Source organism: Lissotriton vulgaris, chromosome 3_1, assembly GCF_964263255.1.
Source record: "Lissotriton vulgaris chromosome 3_1, aLisVul1.2, whole genome shotgun sequence".
Lineage (NCBI taxonomy): Eukaryota > Metazoa > Chordata > Amphibia > Caudata > Salamandridae > Lissotriton > Lissotriton vulgaris.
Window position 1 is genome coordinate 11,512,239 of NC_141689.1, and position 15,528 is coordinate 11,527,766.

The 15,528-nt window shown below is 49.7% G+C and overlaps 1 protein-coding gene across 1 annotated transcript in view; it reads left to right on the top strand.

Moving 5' to 3' along the window:
• LOC147725823 (uncharacterized) overlaps positions 1–15,528 on the top strand; it is a 227,306-nt gene that overhangs the window by 116,637 nt on the left and 95,141 nt on the right. The gene's annotated exons all lie outside the window — the stretch shown is intronic.

Consider the following 15,528-nt stretch of genomic DNA (forward strand, 5'->3'; position numbering starts at 1 on the left):
AGTTAATGGTAGGTTTTTCCTAGTAGCTGTGGGTACATTGCCCTTTCTGGATTCTAGATCGGGGCCTCCTTGTGTTATTTTGGCTGTATTTGTGTCAAGTTTCTTTAAGTCGGCTAGTTGGACTGTTGCTTTTTCGATATTAACTAGCCTTGCCTCGATCTCAATTATTCGAGCTTCCAGCGGGCTCAATACTGATCTAAGAAGTGCGCTGATATCCTCCAGTGTAATATCGTCACTGGAGTTATCAGGTGGGGTAGCTAGTGTGGCCTTTGCTGGTGCCTTAGTAGAGGGAGATGAAGGGATAGTGGTTCTGCCCTGCTTTCCTAGGATAGAAATCATGGCGTCTCCCTTAGCCCCTTTTCCCCTTGGAGGTTTGAATGTTGGGGATTTTATCTTGTTCGCTACTTTGGTAGAGCCCCCCCTCTTTTTTTGGATGGCACCTTCCCTGACCCCCTTATCATTATCAAGATTAGACTTTTGAGTGTTAATTACCGTAATCACCGGGTCACAAGGTGGTGGTATAATGACAGGTAGTGTCTGAGTCGGTTGGGTGTTAGGGAGAGCCATTATACTCAGGTCGTCAAAATCGCTAGGGACATCAATTATTGACTCCAATTCACTAGTATTAGGGTTGGGGGGGGGTGTTACCTGGTTAGTCTTATCTTTAGTTGTAATCCTTCCCTCCGGTGTTCCAGCTTGAGCCATTGGGCCAATTGAGGATCTTCTAACCCAATCTATTTCATGGGAGATTCTTCTTTCCAAGACCTCAATTTCTTCAATTAGTAGAGATCCGGCTTTAGCAAAGTAAGTGTCAATAGGGCCCTTAACAGCTCCTGCAGCAGCTAATGTAGATTTGCTTCTGGTTTCTCTGGTACACATTGTTCCGTTGTAACAGAGGGGCAGAGGTGACAGTTAAAGAGAGGGGGCCCGGGCCGGGCTCTCACGTACTTGAACGGCCTCAAACGGCCCGCTCTTTGCCCGGTCTTCGCCCCGAGCTGCGTCCCGCGACGCGGTAATGACCAAGCTTGTAATATACGAGGAGGTTGGGGGCGTGGCCGCCGGGGGAAGAGGCACCAGCTGTGTAAGGCTGAGGATGCTGTCCTCGCAGTCCCCCGGTAGGCTCCACGCGCTGACTCGCACTTTGAGGCTCCCACCTAGCCCGTCCTCAGCTGGGAGCGCGTGTGCTCTCCGCCGACTGCGGAGCCGCTCACACCAGAGAGGAACAGCCTTAGGGAGCAGGTGAGCGGCACCCGCGAAGCGGGTGTCGCGAAAGGTGGAGGGGGAGCAAGAAGGCAAACAGGCTGCAGCAGAAGTCTCTGGCAGTCCTCGTGGCAAAAGGGAAATCCGGTAAGAAGCACCCACTCAGCCGATGTTGTCCGCGTTAATGTTTGCTGGAGGGGGAGGGCGTGGCCGCCGGGGGAAGAGGCACCAGCTGTGTAAGGGGAAGAGGAGTTTGAGCCGCAGTGGGTACTGGATTTTGTGCAACAGTTAATGGTAGGTTTTTCCTAGTAGCTGTGGGTACATTGCCCTTTCTGGATTCTAGATCGGGGCCTCCTTGTGTTATTTTGGCTGTATTTGTGTCAAGTTTCTTTAAGTCGGCTAGTTGGGCTGTTGCTTTTTCGATATTAACTAGCCTTGCCTCGATCTTAATTAATCGAGCTTCCAGCGGGCTCAATACTGATCTAAGAAGTGCGCTGATATCCTCCAGTGTAATATCGTCACTGGAGTTATCAGGTGGGGTAGCTAGTGTGGCCTTTGCTGGTGCCTTAGTAGAGGGAGATGAAGGGGTAGTGGTTCTGCCCTGCTTTCCTAGGATAGAAACCATGGTGTCTCCCTTAGCCCCTTTTCCCCTTGGAGGTTTGAATGTTGGGGATTTTATCTTGTTCGCTACTTTGGTAGAGCCCCCCCTCTTTTTTTGGATGGCACCTTCCCTAACCCCCTTATCATGATCAAGATTAGACTTTTGAGTGTTAATTACCGTAATCACCGGGTCACAAGGTGGTGGTATAATGACAGGTAGTGTCTGAGTCGGTTGGGTGTTAGGGAGAGCCATTATACTCAGGTCGTCAAAATCGCTAGGGACATCAATTATTGACTCCAATTCACTAGTATTAGGGTTGGGGGGGGGGTGTTACCTGGTTAGTCTTATCTTTAGTTGTAATCCTTCCCTCTGGTGTTCTAGCTTGAGCCATTGGGCCAATTGAGGATCTTCTAACCCAATCTATTTCATGGGAGATTCTTCTTTCCAAGACCTCAATTTCTTCAATTAGTAGAGATCCGGCTTTAGCAAAGTAAGTGTCAATAGGGCCCTTAACGGCTCCTGCAGCAGCTAATGTAGATTTGCTTCTGGTTTCTCTGGTACACATTGTTCCGTTGTAACAGAGGGGCAGAGGTGACAGTTAAAGAGAGGGGGCCCGGGCCGGGCTCTCACGTACTTGAACGGCCTCAAACGGCCCGCTCTTTGCCCGGTCTTCGCCCCGAGCTGCGTCCCGCGACGCGGTAATGACCAAGCTTGTAATATACGAGGAGGTTGGGGTCGTGGCCGCCGGGGGAAGAGGCACCAGCTGTGTAAGGCTGAGGATGCTGTCCTCGCAGTCCCCCCGGTAGGCTCCACGCGCTGACTCGCACTTTGAGGCTCCCACCTGGCCCGTCCTCAGCTGGGAGCGCGTGTGCTCTCCGCCGACTGCAGAGCCGCTCACACCAGAGAGGAACGGCCTTAGGGAGCAGGTGAGCGGCACCCGCGAAGCGGGTGTCGCGAAAGGTGGAGGGCGAGCAAGAAGGCAAACAGGCTGCAGCAGAAGTCTCTGGCAGTCCTCGTGGCAAAAGGGAAATCCGGTAAGAAGCACCCACTCAGCCGATGTTGTCCGCGTTAATGTTTGCTGGAGGCTGGGGGCGTGGCTGCCGGGGGAAGAGGCACCAGCTGTGTAAAGCTGAGGATTCTGGTCCTCGCAGTCCCCCGGTAGGCTCCACGCGCTGACTCGCACTTTAAGGCTCCCACCTGGCCCGTCCTCAGCTGGGAGCGCGTGTGCTCTCCGCCGACTGCGGAGCCGCTCACACCAGAGAGGAACGGCCTTAGGGAGCAGGTGAGCGGCACCCGCGAAGCGGGTGTCGCGAAAGGTGGAGGGCGAGCAAGAAGGCAAACAGGCTGCAGCAGAAGTCTCTGGCAGTCCTCGTGGCAAAAGGGAAATCCGGTAAGAAGCACCCCATGCACTTTTATTCCACCCAACAATGGATGTTTTAATAACAAATTCAATGTATACAAAGATTTGTAAGTTGTCTTCCTTTCTGTTGGTCAATAGTTCATTTTCCCAGGCGCATTGCAGGCAAGACTATCACTGGCACGTATTCAATGTCATAGCTTGTGGACACTGGAGAAATCAGCACATGCGTGTTGAGAGTCTCAAGATGGAGTTCAGCAGTGACACATCAGGCCCAAATACGAGCTAGTAGCAAAGTCAAAGAGAAACAGTTTTAGAACAAAGAATACAAATTTTTACTATATACCACTTATCTCTACTCTATTCCCATTACTTTATGGGTGTCATACGACTTGGAATACTACCCCCTCGCCAATTCTGGTGACGGGGGTAGCATTCCTCCCTTCTAGAGGGAGACAACATGTAACTAACCAGAAACCCAGGTAAAGTTAAACATGAGCCTCAGCATCACAAAATGAAAGCTGCCACCACAGACTCAAGTCTGACCTCCTGCTGCTGGGAGTCCTTCCAGCTTGGGAGGCTTGGACCAAGGGTTTCCTGTCAAAGGAGGTGCTTGCACCACCCCAGACAGGATTTTGTGTAGTGGGTTAGGGAGTGCTGAATAGAATGAGACATGCCTGGGGCACACAAGGTGTCCCTGTGCATATGCCAGTTCAAACCGGAGCTGGGGCTTTCCAGCCCCAGTCCTGGTGCGAAACTGGACAAAGGAAAGGGGATGTAACCACCCCCCTTCCTGGTCCCACCCAGAGGAAGGGACCTAGCAGGTGATCCGACCCCTGGATTTGGTTTAAGAGTGGGAGCTGTGTCCTAAGACTTCAGATCATCATGAACTCGACTTGAAATAAGAAGATAAACTGGACTTCGACATTCTGCTGCACAGAAGACTGAAGAAAATCTCCCTTGTGGCCAAGGAGTGACCACCCTGTGAATACAGGCACCATCCAGCAACTCGACAACTGCTTTGCCGCCGCCTCCCACCAGAGCCCAAGCCCAGAGCCTGACAAGACCTGGATTCCCAGACATCTCAAAGCCCGATCCACAGTCCCTGAAAAGAAGAGACCCGTGGAGGCACCGAGAGACGTGGGACTGGCCATCTTGGAAGATCTACGAGAAGCTGACCACACAGCACCCAAATCATACTCAAGGCTGTGCTTTGGAGTTTGAGAAGCCCCACCACCGAGCAGAATTTACACCAAATATCAGCCCTCTAGCATCCACAAGATCTGCGTGGGGCCCTTTTGCATTTTGCCACCCGACACGTCATCCCGGTTAATGGCCCGTTGGCTAGTGGCCATCTTGGCGACGAAATCCACAATCAATGAAACTGGTCTGGTTGCTCCAGACTGGCCCTTGCTCCTGTGAAAAGGAGCAGCCCCTCGGACCTTGCTGGTCCGAGTAAAAAGCTTTCTTCGACTCCTGCGTGGCTTGCATTAGCCAAGGCCTGTTTGCTGCAATCAAGTTGCCAACACCGCCACCAGCCAGAGCCTGCGTGGGACAGCTCGTGATCAACTCCTGGACATCCTCGACCTCTTCGTGTCCACGTGGCTGCAGAGAGAAGCTACACCTCTTCACCTGTTTGCACCCGACAACGCCTGGTTCCTCCTGGTTCCTCGCCGGTCACTGGCTAGTGACTTTGAACATTGTCCCCTCTGCTTTCAAGTCTTCACCTCTTCAGATCCCCCCATGTATCCACCGGAACTCGTCTCAACGACCCGCCTGCAGCATCTTCATCTTCAGGCCCCATAGAACAGCACGACGAAACCCGACACACTTTGAGATATATGCACCCGCTTCCTGTGGGTGAGGTAACGCTGGCACTCTGGTGCTCCTGTGTATAATTACACCTCTAGTGTCTAAGTTCCAAGTTGCTAGGTTCTAGGTCATCCGGAAGGTTCCTTTTTCTTTAACTTTGTGACTTTTACGCGCCCATTGAAATCAATAGGCGCCCGCATGTAACTTTCAGCACTGCACACGTATTTCGTGGGCCTCCTGGTCACTAACTGTTGTTAGCCCCTTGCAGTCCCAGTGATTCCCAAGGCCCTAGGCCTTTTCCCTTTCAGAAAAGTGGTTCCTATACCACTATTTTAGTATATGTTTTAACGAATTTGCTTCTGTGCTCATAAAGAGTATAGGGGGTATTTTTAGTAAATAAATATATATATCTTTTCAATATATATCTGTGTGGTGTCCTTTCATTTCGTATTTAAGGAGAGTGTATATGGTAAAACAGCTTGCTTCACATGCCTTTACAGAGTTTAGCTTAAGACTGCTTTGTCCACGCTACCACTAGGATAGCTGGTCTATAAGGTTGACTTACAGCCAATCATCATAAGGGTTGTTTGGGCTGATACAAGGTGGTCACTAGGGCTAGTGAACATCATATATCAGGCCAACTTCTCACATTGGTGAGCAGCGGTTGGGATTTGAGCTTGCTGTTGTTTTACCATTGCAATCTTTGAAAATATCATTTGAAAGATCATACAGGTTCCTTTAGGTACATATAAAACAAGACTAGTATACTTAAGTTCTACTGAACTTAGTTGTTGTAGAGCAAAGGGATTAGCACACCCTGACTACAACTAACTAGAGAAGGTTTAGTAGGTAAACACCAGTGTAGGTAGATTGCAACACATCCACCCACACTAGAGCAATGTCTGGAGCAGAGGGGTCCACTGGACCTGTCCCTGTTTAGAGTGACCCTCCAAAGGCACCATCCAAATTTGCTATGTTAAACTTTAAAGAGTTGAGGCAGCTGTGTACCTTAAGAGGTCTCAAGCCGGGTCATAACCCTAGCACAGCCCACCTCAGAGAACTTTTAGACCAGTCTGAAGCTCTAAAAACATCTAAACTAGACCCCAAAGGGAATGGAGAAGGGGGCTCTCCCACTGAAGATGATAACACTGATGTCCCTGTCCCTAATGTCCAGAATTCTGATGAAGTTCAGAATGGAAATCAGCCTGAGGATGAGGATGAGGACAAAGATGAGGACAGTGATTCTGATGAGGGTAGAAATAGTCAGGTGCCAGCCAGGAGGCTTAGCCAGGCTAACTTAAGCCTATTTGGGACTGAGAATGGGTCCAACCCACTCAGACCCCCAGGTGGACTCAACCAGGAGTCTAGGAGGAGAAGGAATCACTCAAGTGACTCTGACACCTCCCATGCTTCCAGAGGCTCTCATGGTCACTCCAGAAGGAGGATGACAACCCCTCAGAGGAGGGAACATGAGGCCAAAATGAGAGAGGCTGAGCTTAGGATCCAGATGCAAGAATTAGAAGTTGCCCTGGCCCAAGAGAAACTTGCTAGAGCAAGACAGCCTAGAGAGGGTGGGTTAGTACCCACTGGTGGCAGCGTTATCCCCAGGGATAAAGATGATAACAGAAACCTGAGTAAGATTGTGCCCCCCTACAAAGCTGGGGATGACATCCACAAATGGATAACTGCACTTGAGAGGGCCTGCAGAGTACAGCAGATCCCTCAGGAGCAGTGGGCAGCAATCTTGTGGCTCTCCTTTGAAGGTAGAGGCAGAGACAAGCTCCTCACAGTTAGGGATGAGGATGCTAGAAACGACCTGGTCCTGAAGAGTGCTCTGATTGATGGGTTAGGCTTAACCACTGAACAGTACAGGTTGTATTGTATTGGCATTTATATAGCGCACTACTTACCCGTAGGGTCCCAAGGCGCTTCGACCGCTGCGAAACCCTTCCTGGCTTCCCTGAGAGATGGTCCCTTAATGGGTATCTCCAGGATGAGACCAGGCATCCCCGGCGGTCTGGTGGGGCCGTTAGTGAAGATGAGGCAAGCTAATGCCCAGAGTTGCCGAGTGTGATCACTGATCAGAGTGGGCACCGAGGCGAGAGAATTATCGAGTCCGCTGACCCTGGTCCAGAAACCTGCCGCGCCGGGAATCGAACCCTGGTCCCGGGCCGTCCTCTGCTCTCGGGTCTGCCGCCTCTAACCAGTGAGCCACACTACTTCACAGGTTGATGTTCAGAGAGACCCAGAAGACACAGACTCAGGACTGGTCTGAATTTGTTGAGTGTGCCACTAAGGCTCTGGAGGGCTGGTTGATGGGAAGTAAGGTTACAGACTATACAGGATTGTACAATTTACGTATGAGAGAACAAATTTAAATAATTGTCAGAACCAGCAGTTGCATCAATACCTGATTGACTCAGATCTGACCTCTCCCCAAGAATTGGGAAATAAGGCAGACAAATGGGTTAGAACCAGGGTTAAGCAAAAGAACCAGAACCAAGGTGGTGATCAAAAAGCTAAAGACCAGAAGTCTTCAACAGGGCCCCAAACTAATACAGAGGGTGGGTCCCAAACTTCCAAGAAGAAGAAGAAAGAAGGTCAGAAGAAACCCTGGTGTAATACTTGTAAAATGTAAAAACACCTCTCACTGGACAAGTGAGTGTAAAAAGGGTGGAGCCCCCAACACTGCTGCCCCTAAGGCATCTGCACCCACTAGTACAGTCAGCAGTGTTGGTCCACAAACAAAGGGAGTAGTGGGTATCACCTTGGGAATTGAGGGAGAGTCTGGCCTAGTCAGAACCACTACACAGGCTGTTCTGATTTGTGATGTGGACATGGATTTGTCCACCACTGTAAGCCCCAGTAATCTGGGCAAGTACAGACAGACACCTTTAATAAATGAAGAAGTGGCTCAAGCATACAGGGACACATGTGCCAGTGTCACTATGGTGACACCTTGCTTTGTGGACCCTGGACAGTACATACCAGGCGACAATTACCTGGTGATCAATGCCAGCAATGTCACTACTACACATAGTGTGGCAATTGTTAATTTCTCCTGGGGAGGGGTAACTGGCCTAAAAAGAGTTGTGGTTAGTGCAGACCTCCCAGTTGAATGTTTGTTGGGCAATGGCCTTGAGAGCTCTCTATGGTCAGAAGTAGAGTACAGGACTCATGGAGAGATGTTAGGAATTTCATCACATGTCCTTGCTGTGACCAGGTCACAGGCCAAAAAGTGCCTCACTGAATCTCAGGTCTTGGATCCTGGAACAATGGACCAAGCACCTACCAAGAGGAAGACCAGGAGGGTTAAGGCTGCACCTTCACACCTGCCTACAAGCGATGATCAGCCTTCCCAGGAAGATGATCTTGAGACCCCTGAAGGAACTATCTCTGAAGAACTTGAGCCTGATCAGGTTGAGTTTCTGGGGACAGGGGAACCTTCGAGGGCAGACTTGGGGCAGGCTCAGTTAACCTGTCCTTCTCTTGAACCCATCAGACAGCAAGCTGCTGCTGAGGCTGCTGGGAATGCTCAAGGTACCCATAAAGTGTATTGGGATGATGGGCTCCTTTATTCAGAGGGTAGAGACCCAAGACCTGCTGCAACCAGGAGGTTGGTTATACCTCTGCAATTTAGGGGTTTCCTTCCAACCTTGGCCCATGATATTCCTTTAGCAGGACACCTAGGCCAAAACAAGACTTGGGACAGGCTTGTCCCTCACTTCCACTGGCCTCGCATGTCTGAAGATACCAAGGAGTTTTGTCGCTCCTGTGTCACCTGCAAAGCCAGAGGCAAATCAGGTGGCACGACAAAGGCCCCCCTAATACCACTACCTGTGGTGGGGGTTCCCTTTGAAAGAGTGGGGATTGATATTTTAGGTCCAATGGATCCCTCTACAGCATCTGGGCACAGATTTATACTGGTGGTAGTGGAACATGCCACCAGGTATCCAGAGGCAATTCCCCTTAGGACCACCACAGCTCCTGTGGTGGCCAGGGCCTTACTTGGAATTTTCTCCAGAGTGGAGTTTCCTAAGGAGGTAGTATCTGATAGAGATGCCAACTTCATGTCAGGATACTTAACAGCTATGTGGAAGGAATGTGGTGTCAAATACAAGTTCACCACCCCTTATCATCCACAGTGTAATGGGCCTGTTGAGAGATTCAACAAGACCCTAAAGGGTATGATCAAAGGATTACCTGAAAAGCTCAGGGGGAGATGGGATATCCTTCTACCCTGCCTTCTGTTTGCTTACAGAGAGGTCCCACAAAAGGGGGTTGGCTTCAGCCCCTTTGAATTGTTGTTTGGGCAGGAAGGATGGGAGTTACCTCTCAAAAAGCCTAAACAAGACATAGTGGACTATGTACTTGGTCTCCGCTCCAGGATGGCTGAGTATATGGAGAAGGCATCCAAAAACCTTGAGGCAAGCCAGGAACTTCAAAAAGCTTGGCACAACCAAAAGGCTGTCTTGACTGAGTACCAGCCAGGACAGAAGGTATGGGTGTTGGAGCCAGTGGCCCCAGCAGCACTCCAAGACAAATGGTCTGGACCCCATACAATTGTTGAGAAGAAGGGAGAGGTTACCTACTTGGTGGACCTAGGAACTCCGAGGAGCCCCCACAGGGCGCTCCATGTCAACAGACTGAAGGCATATGTTGACAGGGCAGACATGGGCTTGCTCATGGCTACAGATGAGGGGCAGGAGGAAGAGAGTGACCCTCTCCCAGACCTGTTGACTCAGAACCCTGAAGATGGCTCAGTTGATGGTGTGGCCTTAGATGGCAGCCTCACTGAACATCAGCAAAATGACTCCAGACAAGTTTTACAGTCATATAGACATATGTTCTCCTTGACACCCAGTCAGACTAACTGGTGTACCCATGTGGTGGACACTGGAGACAGTCTTTCTGTGAAAAACAAGATTTACAGGCAATCTGACCATGTCAGGGACTGTATAAATTTTTGTATAAAGACTGAGGTGCAAAAGATGCTGGAGTTAGGTGTCATTGAGCCTTCAGAGAGCCCCTGGGCTAGCCCAGTGGTTCTGGTCCCCAAACCTCATACCAAAGATGGAAAGAGAGAAATTAGGTTCTGTGTGGATTACAGAGGACTCAATGCTGTCACCAGGACAGATGCACACCCTATTCCAAGAGCAGATGAGCTCATAGACAGATTGGCTTCTGCCAAATATTTGAGCACATTTGATCTGACAGCTGGCTATTGGCAAATCAGGTTAGCTGAGGAATCCAAAGCCAAAACTCCATTTTCGACCCCAGGAGTTCATTATCAATTTGTGGTGATGCCCTTTGGTTTGAAGAATGCACCTGCCACCTTCCAAATGTTGGTGAATCAAGTCCTTACTGGGTTGGAAGACTTTTGTGCAGCTTATCTGGATGATATTGCTGTCTTCAGCTCCACCTGAGAGGATCCCCTGTTCCACCTGAAGGAAGTGCTAGAGGCTCTGCAAAAGGCAGGCCTCACTATCAAGGCCACTAAGTGCCAGATAGGGCAGAGTAAGGTTGTGTACTTGGGCCACCTTGTAGGTGGAGGCCAAGGTCAACCACTGGAGAGTAAGATCCAGACCATCAAGGACTGGTCCCCTCCAACTACCCAGACTCAGGTCAGAGCTTTCTTAGGCATGACTGGGTACTACAGGAAGTTTGTTAAGAACTATGGGTCCATTGTGACTCCTCTTAATGATCTGACATCCAAGAAGATACCCAAAAAGGTTCAGTGGACAGTAAACTGTCAAATGGCATTTGATGACCTGAAGAAGGCCATGTGCTCTGCACCTATCCTGCAGAGTCCTGACTACTCCAAAGAGTTTATCGTCCAAACAGATGCTTCTGAGTTGGGGGTGGGAGCTGTGCTTTCACAACTTAATGTAGATGGTCAAGACCAGCCCATTGCTTTTATTAGCAGAAGGCTGACCTCCAGAGAGAAATGTTGGTCAGCTATTGAGAGGGAGGCCTTTGCTGTGGAGTGGGCCCTGAAGAAGTTGAGACCATTCCTTGTGGCACTCACTTCAAGATTCAGACCGACCATAAGCCCCTCTTATGGCTTAATCAGATGAAGGGTGAAAACCCCAAACTACTCAGGTGGTCCATTTCCCTACAGGGGATGGACTTTACAGTGGAGCACCGCCCAGGGACTGACCATGGTAATGCAGATGGTCTCTCCAGGTACTTCCACTTAGAACATGAAGACACAACTGGTCAAGGTTAGTCTAATGTCCCTGCATTTGGGGGGGGGGGGGTTGTGTAGGAGAGTAGGGTCTGCTATCCTGTGGTCACCCCAAATTTTTGCTTTTTGCTTCACTGGTTTCTGACTTAATGTGACTGTTGACCTGTTAATCAGACCCACAGCCTGCTGTTCTCTCTCTAAATTAATACCAATGCACTCTAGGTGCATTACCATTTGGAACTGGTTCACCTTATAGGCCCCTGTAACAGTGTACCCTAGGTACCCAGGGCATAGGTGTATCCAAGGCCTACCAGCGGCCGCAGCATGTATTATGCCACCCCTGGCCTGGCCTAGCTATTTGACACAACTGGCTGTTCACTCAGCTGAGGTAAGTTGGTGTAATCACCTCTTACTTAGATATAGTATATCTATATCTAACATATATGGACACATGGTAACCTATAAGTCACTCCTATGGCAGGCCTCGACAATCCTCGAGGCAGAGTGCTTGGTTTCATGTGAGATGGTGCTCTGGCATGAGCTGAACCTGTCTGAAGCTTTCGGAACAACGTCCTTTAGATATTTTATGATAGTGCCATACCATATACTCTTAAGTGCATTATGAACCTCGCGGTTAAATACTATCTTTGGGTTGGCTTTATCAAAACATGTCGAGTAAGGTGTCATATGACTTGGAATACTACCCCCTCGCCAATTCTGGTGACGGGGGTAGCATTCAGGCCCGGACTGGCCGTTGAGGGCACCGGGCAATTCCCCGGTGGGCCGAATGGTTGGGGGCCGGTTTTGGGCCCCTGGGGCCGTTTTTGTTACAGGGCCGTTATGCTGCAAAAACGGCCCAGTAACAAAAACGGCCGAAAACCGGCCCTGTCACATAGCGCGGTCGCACCTCTCCCCCCTCCCCTCTCCTCCCGGAGGGGGGGGGGGGAGGGGGGCCGGCCGAGCACTTTGCCAGGGCTGGTTCTGGTTCCCAGTCCGGCCCTGGTAGCATTCCACCCTTCCAGAGGGATACGACATGCACCTAACCTGAAACTCGGGTAAAGTTAGACATGAGCCTCAGCATCACAAAATGGATGCTGCCACCACAGACACAAGTCTGACCTCCTGCTGCTGGGAGTCCTTCCAGCTTGGGAGGCTTGGACAAAGGGTTTCCTCTCAGGGGAGGTGCTTGCAACACCCCAGACAGGATTTTGTGTAGTGGGTAAGGGATGGCTGAATAGAATGAGACATGTCAGGGGCATAGAAGGTGTCCCTGTGCATATGCCAGTTCAAACCGGAGCTGGGGCTTTCCAGCCTCAGTCCTGGCATGAAACTGGACAAAGGAAAGGGGGTGTAACCACCCCCCTTCCTGGTCCCACCCAAAGGAGGGACCTAGAAGGTGATCCGGCCCCTAGATTTGGTTTAAGAGTAGGAGCTGTGTCCTAAGACTTCAGATCATCTTGAACTCGACTTGAAATAAGAAGATAAACTGGACTTCGATGTTCTGCTGCACAGAAGACTGAAGAGAATCGACCTTGTGGCCAAGTAGTGACCACCCTGTGAATACAGGCACCATCCAGGAGCTCAACGACTGCTTTGCTGCTACCTCCCGCTGGAGCCCGAGCCCAGGGCCCAACAAGACCTGGATTGCCAGACATCTCAGAGCTCGATCCACAGTCCCTGAAAAGAAGAGACCTGTGGAGGCACCGAGAGACGTGGGACCGGCCATCTTGGAAGATCCATGAGAAGCTGACCACACAGTACCCGAGGCATCCTCAATGCTGTGCTTTGGGGTTTGAGAAGCCCCACCACCGAACAGCATCTGCTCCAAAGATCAGTCCTTTAGCATCCATGAGATCTGCGTGGGGCCCATTTGCATTTTGCCACTTGACACGTCATCCCGGTTAATAGCCCTTTGGCTAGTGGCCATCTTGGCGACGAAATCCACAATCAATGACACTGTTATGGTTGCTCCAGACTGGCCCTTGCTCCTGTGAAAAGAAACAGCCCCTCGGACCTTGCTGGTCCGAGTAAAAAGCTTTCTTCGACTCCTGTGTGGCTTGCATTAGCCAAGGCCTGTTTGCTGCAATCAAGTTGCCGACACAGCCATCAGCCAGGGCCTGTGTGGGACAGCTCGTTATCGACTCCTGGATGTCATCGACCTCTTCGTGTCCATGTGGCTGCAGAGAGAAGCTACACCTCTTCACCTGTTTGCACCCGTCAATGCCTGGTTCCCTCCTGGTTCCTCGCTGGTCACTGGCTAGTGACTTTGAACAATGTCTCCTCTGATTTCAGGTCTTCACCTCTTCAGATCCACCCGTGGATCCACCGGAACTCATCTTGACGACCCGCCTGCAGCATCTTCATCTTCAGGCCCCATAGAACAGCACAACGAAACCCGACACACTTTGAGATATATGCACCCGCTTCCAGTGGGTGAGGTAACACTGGCACTCCGGTGCTCCTGTGTAGAATTACACCTCTAGTGTCTAAGTTCCAAGTTGCTAGGTTCTAGGTCATCCGGAAGGTTCCTTTTTCTTTAACTTTGTGACTTTTACGCGCCCATTGAAATCAATAGGCGCCCGCATGTAACTTTCAGCACTGCACACGTATTTCGTGGGCCTCCTAGTTATCTTATGTTATGTAACGTCTCTTTTATAGTGCACGGCTACCCCAAGGGGTGTCCCGGTGCTTTGGCAAAGAGACCTGAGACAGAAGAACACAACACGGCTACTCGCAGGGGTCAAGAAGCATCAAACGGAAAAGAGCCAAGTCTTCAGCTCCTTTCTGAAAGAAAGGAGACTGCTGGCTTTCCTAAGGGCAACAGGAAGTTCATTCCAACAGCGTGCAGCCAGATAACGGAAGGAATGACCTCCGATTCAGGCAAATCTAATAGGAGGAACCTCAGCTCTGGCCAGCAAGGCCGAACGCAGGGTCCTCCTAGGCGCGTAAAAATCCACGCGCTTCCTGATGTAAATCGGGCCAATGGAGTGAACCGCTTTGAACGCCAGGGTCAGGATCTTAAAAGGGATTCTTTTAGAGATAGGCAACCAGTGCAATCTCTTGAGCAATTCAGAAGCTTTTGCTCTGCGTGGAAGGCCAAAGATGGCTCTTGCCGCTGAATTCTGCACAATTTGCAGGCGAGCCAGCAAATATTTAGGTAGCCCTAAATAAAGGGCATTGGCGTAGTCCAATCGCGATCCTATTAGCGCCTGAACGACGACAGCAGCGGAATAAACTTTTGGAGCATCTTCAAAATGCCGAAACATTTCCCAGCGAGCCCGATGATCTGGGGTCTGAAAGAAAGGCCGTCATCACACAGCACCCCAAGGTTTTTAGCCTGGGTAGAAACCGTATCACTGTCCTAGTCACTGACTGTTGTTAGCCCCTTGCAGTCCCAGCGATTCCCCAGGCCCTAGGCCTTTTCCCTTTCAGAATAGTGGTTCTTATACCACTATTTTAGTATATGGTTTGAGCGGCCACCAAGGCCTATCCATATTGTGCAACTTTTGTATATTGAAACACTGTTTTGTTTTAACGAATTTGCTTCTGTGCTCATAAAGAGTATAGGGGGTATTTTTTAGTAATTAAATATATATATCTTTTCAATATATATCTTTGTGGTGTCCTTTCATCTGGTATTCAAGGAGAGTGTATATGGTAAAACAGCTGGCTTCACATGCCTTTTTTACAGAGTTTAGCCTAAGACTGCTTTGTCCACGCTACCACTAGGATAGCTGGTCTATAAGGTTGTCTTACAACCAATCATCATAAGGGTTGTTTGGGCTGATACAAGGTGGTCACTAGAACTAGTGAACATCATATATCAAGCCAACTTCTCACAGTCATGTCTTGAAAGGCCAGGAAGAAGTCCTACATATTGATAAATCTCCCTACTGGGGCGTCTTTCAAATTCCCATAATCAAGTCTGTACATGAAGGTCAAAGGTTAAACCCATTTTGGTATCACATATCTTGTACTGTTATTGGCTATTAGAGAGAAAGACATTGATCTGCAAGTTAAAAAAAAACATTTAAATGAAATCACTGGGATGCTGTTAAAGACATTTCTTTAATACTATCATCCTATATTGTTCACCCCTTCACAGTTTCGCTTCTCACATTGCTCTGACGATGTGCCAGTTCGAGGCATGTTTATGTGACTGATATGAACAGTATAACAAGGCTTGCTTTCCAAACTTGCGGCATTCTGCTAGCGTCCTGTACCTTCAGGGTCATTCCATTACACACAACATTTCTCTCCTAAGATTATGAGTGCATTGGGATTGTTTATTTTTAATATTTCTAATACAACCTTTCACAACCACAGTGGTACCAGCCTGAAGACACCTGGGCACAGATTGATAACAAATCC